Source organism: Octopus bimaculoides, chromosome 28 (assembly GCF_001194135.2).
Source record: "Octopus bimaculoides isolate UCB-OBI-ISO-001 chromosome 28, ASM119413v2, whole genome shotgun sequence".
Lineage (NCBI taxonomy): Eukaryota > Metazoa > Mollusca > Cephalopoda > Octopoda > Octopodidae > Octopus > Octopus bimaculoides.
The window spans coordinates 7,279,584-7,288,316 of record NC_069008.1 but is presented as its reverse complement, the minus strand read 5'-3'; the positions used below and the strand labels follow the sequence as shown (position 1 = coordinate 7,288,316).

General features: G+C 40.6%; 1 protein-coding gene across 2 annotated transcripts in view; it reads left to right on the top strand.

The window, feature by feature from the left end:
* The window catches only part of LOC128251142 (golgin subfamily A member 6-like protein 7), an 8,753-nt gene extending 5,432 nt beyond the window's left edge, over positions 1-3,321 (top strand). For both annotated transcript variants that reach the window (XR_008266994.1, XR_008266993.1), the window contains exon 2: positions 2,493-3,321. The gene's annotated coding sequence lies outside the window, so the exon portion shown is untranslated. The remainder of the gene's footprint in view (positions 1-2,492) is intronic.
* Positions 3,322-8,733: the final 5,412 nt, after the last annotated feature.

Below are 8,733 nucleotides of genomic sequence, written 5' to 3'. Positions count from 1 at the left end.
ATCGCTTGACAACCGATGCTGGTGTGTTTATGTCACCGTAACTTAGTGGTTTGGCAAAAGTGTCCGATAGAATAAGTACTAGGCTTACAAAGAATCCTGGGGTCGATTTGCTTGACTAAAACCTTTTAACGTGGTGCTCCAATATGACCGCAGCCAAATGACTGAAACAAGTAAAAAAAATAAAAGAATATTCCCCTTTCAGATTCACACAATTATTGCAACGGTCCTTCAGTTTTTCTAATCCCTGTAAAAGAACTGGGAAGGTTGGGCCTCCAGCCAGGCCTCTCACGACATCCAGCCAGGCCTCTCAACAAACCTTCGTATGATTTAGAGGTAATATTTACCCCCCACCCCCTTAAAGTAGCGGTGGCTACTATGGGAGAAACTCTCATATTGGTTTTTAGGTGCAAAATATACTCACGTTTATTTCAATAATGGGGAGTTATCTCCCCGCAAGCGATATTATAAGAGTGCATTTTGCACCAAAATCCAATAGGAGAGTTTTTCTCACTGTATCAACCACAGTAAAGTTTGTTCTAACAGAACATCTATGTTTAAAGGGAGATAAATATTACCTCTCAGTGTTAATACTGCCTGTCACTAATATTTCTCTATATATTTAATCTCGATGTAAAATGACGCCCTCGAGGGACTTTTCAGCTGCTCTACATGAGAATCGAACCCACTGATTTTATTGTTTTTATACCTAATCAAGAAGGCCCGCTTTAACCGTTCCGCCCCAAATACCAAGACAAAACAGTAGAAGGCTGCTTATTAAAAATATGGAGCTGATTGTGTCTTTAGACATTTCACTTATGTTGTTCACTTCTGACGGCTTACATCCTTTCTTTGTTGTTCGCCTTCGTTGTTCTCCGCTTGAACAAGCCCGGTATGTTTCCGTGTATTTATATTTGTTAGGGTCATTATTTTGATGTGATTGGAATTTGGTGGCAGATAAGTCGGGATAAAACGTACCTTATCATTACTCTGTTAACTGACTTGTGAACACTGAGTTAGTCGGGTCAGTGAGGCAGAGTCAGTAATGGTGTTCGTGTTGGTGGTAGCGGTGATGGTGAGAGGAAATTTGCCGACAATGGTGATAGCACTGTACTTGGTAGTGGTGTGGATGGTATTATACATGATTATGATGACAGTGTTAGGATTCTACTTGTGGTTGTATGTAGGGGTGGTGGTTATGTTTGTGATGTAACAGTGGTGGTGGTGGTTTTCGTGGTATTGTACTTGTGCGGTGCTGGCGTTGACAGCGCTATAGCACAGGTGGCAGTGGTGGTGGTGGTGGTAGTAGTGTCGAACTTGCTCGTTGTGGTAATGGCATTGTACTGGTGGCGAAGCTGTCACTGCTGCAGACGATATTGTAATTCTGGTGGTGACGATAATAGCGTAGGTGGTGGTGGTGGTGGTGGCGGCGTTGTTGTTGTTGTTGGTGGTGCTGGTTGTTGTGATGATATTGTACTTGTGATGCTGGCAGTAGTTACTGTGGGGATCATGTTGCTGTTGTTGCTGTCTAGCCCCAGCTTGGCCCTGGTCAAAAGGCATGTAAGCGAAGACATTGCGATCTTATCCAGGGTCACAATATGTGGTGTGTCCTTTAGCTGTTATTTTAGCGGTTCAGGTGACTTCATTACAAGTTATCTTGTTGGATCGTAGAGATAGCAGTAGGGTTGTTGTTGTTGTTGTTTAACTTCGTGAAGGCTTAGTGGTTAGGGTATTCGGCTCACGATCTTACGATCGTGAGTTCAATTCCCAGGCGACGCGTTGTGTCATTGAGCACAACACCTTAGTTCACGTTGCTCCAGTCCACTCAGCTGGCAAAGATGAGCTGTACCTGTATTTCAAAGGGGCCAGCCTTGTCACACTCTGTGTCACGCTGAATCTCCCTGAGAACTACGTTATAGGTACACGTGTCTGTGGAGTGCTCAGCCACTTGCATATTAATTTCACGAGCAGGCCGTTCCGCTGATTGGATCAACAGGAACCCTCGTCGTCGTAACCGACAGAGTACCAGTTAACTCCAAGTTAGTCTTGGCCAAGTAGTCGTATAGTTGAAGACATTCCAACCATAACCATCTCGTCGTTCCGTATCTAAGATATCGCAATTTCTTTTGGATAGTAAGGTGATTTCAAGGAGATTTGGCTGCCCTTTTCCACCATATTAATCGACGAGATTCAGTTGTCATCAATGTTGTTGAATTATATTGAACTCAAACCATTTTTTGCTTGCCCACTCTTCTTCCACTGATTCTCTCGTCACCTCTTGAATCAGGTTCCACATCTCCTTACGACTAGTCATGTCATCTTATTACACTGTGTAACAAAATGTTTATTTTATTTTTGTCTTTGGTCAGTAAGAGTTATTTCTTATTTGCTTTTATCGGGAAATCAAAGGAAATGACTACTATTCCCTTCACACTTTGCTTTTGTGACCTGGACATCAATGTTTTGAAACTGACCTATTTTCCATTACATTTTAGACAAATTCAGCGCTGAGTCACTGAAGCAGAAATATCGTTGTAGCAAATATTTTGCTCAATACCACAGATTTTGCTTGTCAGCTATTTGTCCATAACCGCTTGAACGAGTCCCATAGCGGCTGACTATATCTGCATTTCTGAAGACGAGCAGGAGTAGTTGGGGAGCATCATAGCTATGTGTTGGGAGGGATTCAAAAACAAAGTTTGAAGGAAATATTACCCCTTTTTGATACTTTCTAGGGGTAAGAAAATAAGAAACAATAGTTGCAACCCAAGGACAAAAATCCTGTCACGCAGTATTATTGGTTGTCATAGAGCTCCGAGATCCTTCCGGTCATGTGTCACGTTCCCAAGACGGACCTTGTCTTCCAACCGTTCCACTGTTTACTGAACAGCCTGGGCTGCTTCCCATTTACTCCCCTGTTCTCACTGCAATTTCTGCACCAGACACTTTGGTGTCCCTTGAACCGGTGTACTGTAGAGGATCTTGTTTCCTATCACCAAGAATTACTCACCAAGAGACCAAACCGGAAACCTCCACTGCAGATGGCTGGATTTGTAACACAGTTTAAACTCGATTATTGTGTGTGTGGGGCGCAGTTGAGCAGGATATCAACAAAACTCCTTGTAACACCAAAGATGAACTGAAGGCAAGGCTTGTGGCAGCATTCACCAACCTAAACAAGACCATCCAGAAGAGTCGCAGGAGAGTCCGAAGTCGTCTGGAGGCCGTGATTGAAGCTAATGGCGATTTTATTGAATAAATTTACTCTTTAGTATTTCAAGATATTTTAATGTAATTTTGGTAAATATATCTGTTAAAACGAGATATCAGTGTTATTTTCATTTTTGCTTAACTTAGACAACAATTTATTCAGCTCACCGTGTATACGCGCGCGCGCGCACACACACATCATATACCTTGTATATATGTGTCCATATAATGATGTATATATATATATATATATATTTATTTAAATTTATATCTATCTATCTATCTATCTATCTATCTATCTATCTATCTATCTATCTATCTATCTATATATATATATTTGTATGTACATACACACAGACGCACATAGATACACACACATATGTATATATATATATATATATGTATGTATGTATGTATGTATGTATGTATGTATGTATGTATGTATTATACGCAAACACAGACAATGCACCACACGCAAATCAACAAAGCTCTTCAGACAAGGCTGCAATGAAACTGAACACTTGACAAATGACATTTCAGCTTCAAATATCTTTTATATAGTAGAAGATGGTGGCGGAAACGGTGTTCATGATATACTGCAACAAGACATTTAACTTGCAGCCTCTCTTTTGCTAAACAACATCTTGCCATATTTGATTTCGTGTTGAGCCATCTATCACTTGTTAAAAGACAGCAAAGTTTTATTTATCTATTTTATACACTCATACTCATTCACATACACAATAATGTGTGTGTTTGTGTGTGTGTGCATGTGTGTGTGCATGTGTGTGTACACACGCCAACACAGACACATTCCCGCACTTCCACGTGTTACGAAGACAAAGTTCTTTATATGGAATACAAAGATAGTTGATGCAATTAATATATTATAACTGATCTGTACATCATTGCTGTAAGTTTCATGCCGTGGCTGTCGTTCAATAACCGTTCTTAAAGGACGGTCCCGATAAAAACCACAGCTTAAAGCTTGTAATAATTAATGCTTGGCAGACTGTCTAGCTGGTTGACTGGTTGACTGGCTGGTTGGTTTCTAGTTGGCCGACATCCATCCATCCATCCATCCATCCATCCATTTGTACATACATACATACATACATACATACATATATTCGTACATACATACAAACATATAGATACACACATGCGTACATATATATATACTTACATACATACAAACATACATGCATACTCACACATCCATACACACACATACACACACATATACACATATACATACATACATGCATGCATACATACATACATACATACATACATCATTCATTTCGTGAACATCGCAAAGCGCGAAGTACTTTTTGCCAAACGTCATTTGTTGTTATGTGACCTCTGATGACTAAGACACATTCCTCCGCAGGTGGAGCATGTAAAACCTTGCTGATGCTGACTTCCAGGGTTCTGCACGTGCCGCCGGGCGTGGTGTGCCACATCACTCAGCAGTAGATCTTCTTGGATTTTGGTGGTGCCAGTCTTGTATGTGTGCGATCTGCAGCCATTGATTCGAGACTGTCGGCTGGGATATGACATTCTTTCAGTGTTGCCTTCAGGTGATCTTTGGGGTGCTTGTGCTGGCCACCGATAGAGCGTCTTCCATTTTCAAGTTCGCCGTGCATAACAAGGTGGGGCAACCGATTTGAAGGCATTGGAATGACATGTTCTGTCCATCTAAGTTGGCGGTTAGCGATTGTTGCCTCCAATGGCTGGCTGTTTGTTCGGTCACGTATCTCAGTATGAGGGATCTTGTTCCACCAGTGCAAGCCAAGGACTTGTTCAAGGCGAGAGATATGAAACCGCTTGAGCATCTTGATATGATGCAGGTAGGGCATCTAAGATTCTCAGACATATAGCAGGATTGAAACACAAAGAGCATTGTAGACAGCCACTCTTGTTCTGATGTTGATGTTTTTGCTGAGAAGGAAGTGAGTACTTAGCCGACCAAAGACGAATACGGCGATGAATATCGTCTGTCAGATCAAGGCTGTTGTTGAAAACTGAGCCAAGGTACGTGAATTGGTTAACATTAGTAATTGTTGCATCTTCAACATGGAAGGAGTATGGGTTGGTGTCGGGAGCACAAGGCTGTTGGAGGATTTCCGTCTTCTTAGTATTGATGACTAGGCCAGCATGGCTGTATGCGTCTGACATGTGGTCCAATAGCCCTTGAAGGCCACCAGAGCCATGGTTGACAAGTGCCGTATTATCTGCATATTGCAGCTCAAAGATATGTAGAGATGATGTTTTTGTTACAGATTTCAGGCGCCTCAGATTAAAAATATTGCCATCCGGCCGGTACCTGATAGTTATTGCAATAACTATCAGGTACCGGTATAGATAGATAGATAGATAGATAGATAGATAGATAGATAGATAGATAGATAGATAGATATATAGATAGATAGACAGACAGACAGACAGACAGACAGACAGACAGATAGATAGATAGATAGATAGATACATACATACATAATACATACAATAAAACAGTGGCCCACAATGTGTTTGCAGTGCCACTACTCATAACATTTGGGCTGCTTGATTGGACGCTTGAAGAGATCCGAGCCATTAATGTGAAAACCCGGAAAATACTAACAAACACACATAATTTCCACATAAACAGTGACGTAGACCGCCTCTACCTAAAGCGTAAACAAGGCGGCAGAGGCTTAACGTCGATCCAAAATGCCTTTGAATATCGCATCATATCCCTTCGGCAACATCTTTTAACCAACAAGTGTCGAAGTGCATCCCTTGACCAACTTTGCATACATGAAGCTGTTAACATCATAAGACTTGGAAGGCAGCTCCTTGAGCAACACTCTTTGTCTGATAACCCAGAATACATGCCCAAAGACGTCGCACAACTCTACCGCAATGTATCGTCTGATCAATGGATGAGCCTATATGAGCAGAAGACTATGCATAGATATGGTAGTAGAAAGCTCCGTGATGATACTAACATTGATCATCAAAGGAGTTTATCGTGGACCAATAGCCAGATTACTACCTCCCACTTTGAAGGGTATGCTTTTGAAATCCAGGAACAGGAAATATCAACCAAGTACCTGGTGCACAAAAGGGAAAGAGATGCGGGAAAAGTCGTAAAATGTGACAACCGATGCAGACTTTGTGGAGTTCACACTGAAGATATCACCCACAACATAAGCAGTTGTCCGAAAATGTCATCACGGTAATATCTGCCGATGAGACGTGACGTTGTAGGTAGGACACACTATAATGAAATCCGCCAGAAAAATAATTCCGACGACAAAGAAATAAGAACCCACAATATGGTAGAAGCCATAGCCAATCATAATGAAAAGGAATATTGGTGGAATGTCTCAGTGAAGACCTCAATAAAATGTAAGCACAACAGACCTGATATAATGATTTGGGATAGAGAAGAGAAACTGTGCACAGTTGTGGAAATTAGTTGCCCAGTAGACGTTAACATAAAGCTGAAGATCAGTGAAAAAGAAAACACCTTTGCTGAACTATTGAGAAATCTGAAGTTATCCTATCCAAATTACAAGTTCAGATTTATACCTGTAATTATTTGGGACCTGGGATATGTAACACACTGCTTAAATACCCATCTTGAGTAATTAAGCTTCTCAAAACCAGAACGGAGAAAGCTAATTCGAAGGCTACAGATCCAATCCATCTGTAAAATTGTAAAACTTTCTAGAAGCTTATCATTTAAATATATATGAGCATATCTAGATATGTAATTCTATGCATGAGAACACATACATAAAACATACAAATCTGCACATACATACATATGTACATACATACATATGTACATACATACATACATACATTTACGCATAATACATGCATACATACGTACAAAAATAGAGCCTACAGTATGGTAGAAGCCCTAGCCAGTCATAATAAAAAGGTGTACTGGTGGAATGTCCCGGTGAAAACCTCAATAAGATATAAATATAATAGACTTGACATAGTAATTGGGGATAGAGAAGAGAAACTGGGTACAGTTGTGGAAATCAGCTGCCCAGTGGATGTTAACATAAGGCTAAAGATATGCGAGAAAGAAAATAGCTATGCTAAATTATTGAGGAATCTACAGCTACTCTACATCCAAATTACAAGTTCAGGTTTCTACCTGTAATTATTGAGGCACTGGGATACATAATACACTGACTAAATATCAATCTTGAGAAATTGGGATTCTCAAAACCAGAAAGGATGCCTTATTGTAACGTCTGTCCCAGGGGGAAGTTTTGGTTCGTTATCTAAAAATCTTGTTAATCTGTAAATGCTAATTAAGTCAGTGTAAATGCTAATTAAGTCAGTGATTATACTAAATTGTGCCTATTATATTGAGTAAAAGTGCATTTCCTAGCATGCAAGCATCGTACTATTCTTTCCGAAAATTTATAGATGATCCGTTTCCTGGTCAACAAAATACATAGTGATTCTTCGGAGCATAATTTGCACCTCTTGAAAGGGGAATCGCGTGGTTGTGCATGCCTTATTATGGGCCAGGTCAGATCAAATGTTATCATATCCGATTTGAGTTGCCACAGAAAATCCGCCAATGATACTGTCTCTTGTTGACTTTGTTGAAGCTGGAGATATGGTTTCGATAGCGAATATTGAACGAATCAGCCGTTGCGCCTGCGAGCACACACGGGCTTCCTCTTGTGTGCATGGTGAGAGTTTACCGTCTTTGGGGACAAAGGCACAACCCAAGGGCCAACAATTATAACTTATGAAACCTGACTGAATGTTGTCCAATGAAGGACGACCACAGGCCGTCATTAGCGGCGGGGGCACCAGGGTAGCTTCAGTAACTTGAGGCCACCCACCTTCAGCTAAGTGCTCCATCCATTTTGTGGCAACTTGTTTGGGTAAAAGTAGTTTAAAGTATTTATGTTTGGCAATCGGATTGCAAAATAGTGTATCAAACATTACATAAAGTAATTCAAAAATTGTTCCAGTTCTTCATATTGCAAGTTGGGATGTTAGAAGTGCAATAGCAGGATTGATTGAGCATCTGCGACTAATCGATAACAGTTGCAAATCAGCTCCAAGGCAACAAGAGTTCCGAAAATGTCGTTAAAAGAGGAACAATACACTTTCTACCGGAAGGAATGGGTGAAATGATAGATGTTAAATCTGCCATAAAAACATCACTCATAACAATGATAGAATCACTTGCTGATGGTATTGAACGAATATTAAGTCTGCGTTTGAATTCCAACTCTAATCGAATGTAACAACTGGCTGCTTAAGTTGCCATGCTTAGCTCAAGTAGCGAAGACAGAGGATCGAGAAACTCATTAGACAACTCCACCACAACCGGAAGAACTTTAGAAGCTTGGAGGTTTCAACGTCGAGTCGATGCAGAGCATAGCGTTTCGCCTACACATCTCAGCTATTGCAGAATAGATAAAACGAACGAAAATGACCAGAGACTGCAAGAATTGTTTCATCAGAGACCTCTGAATTACAAATACCCACTCT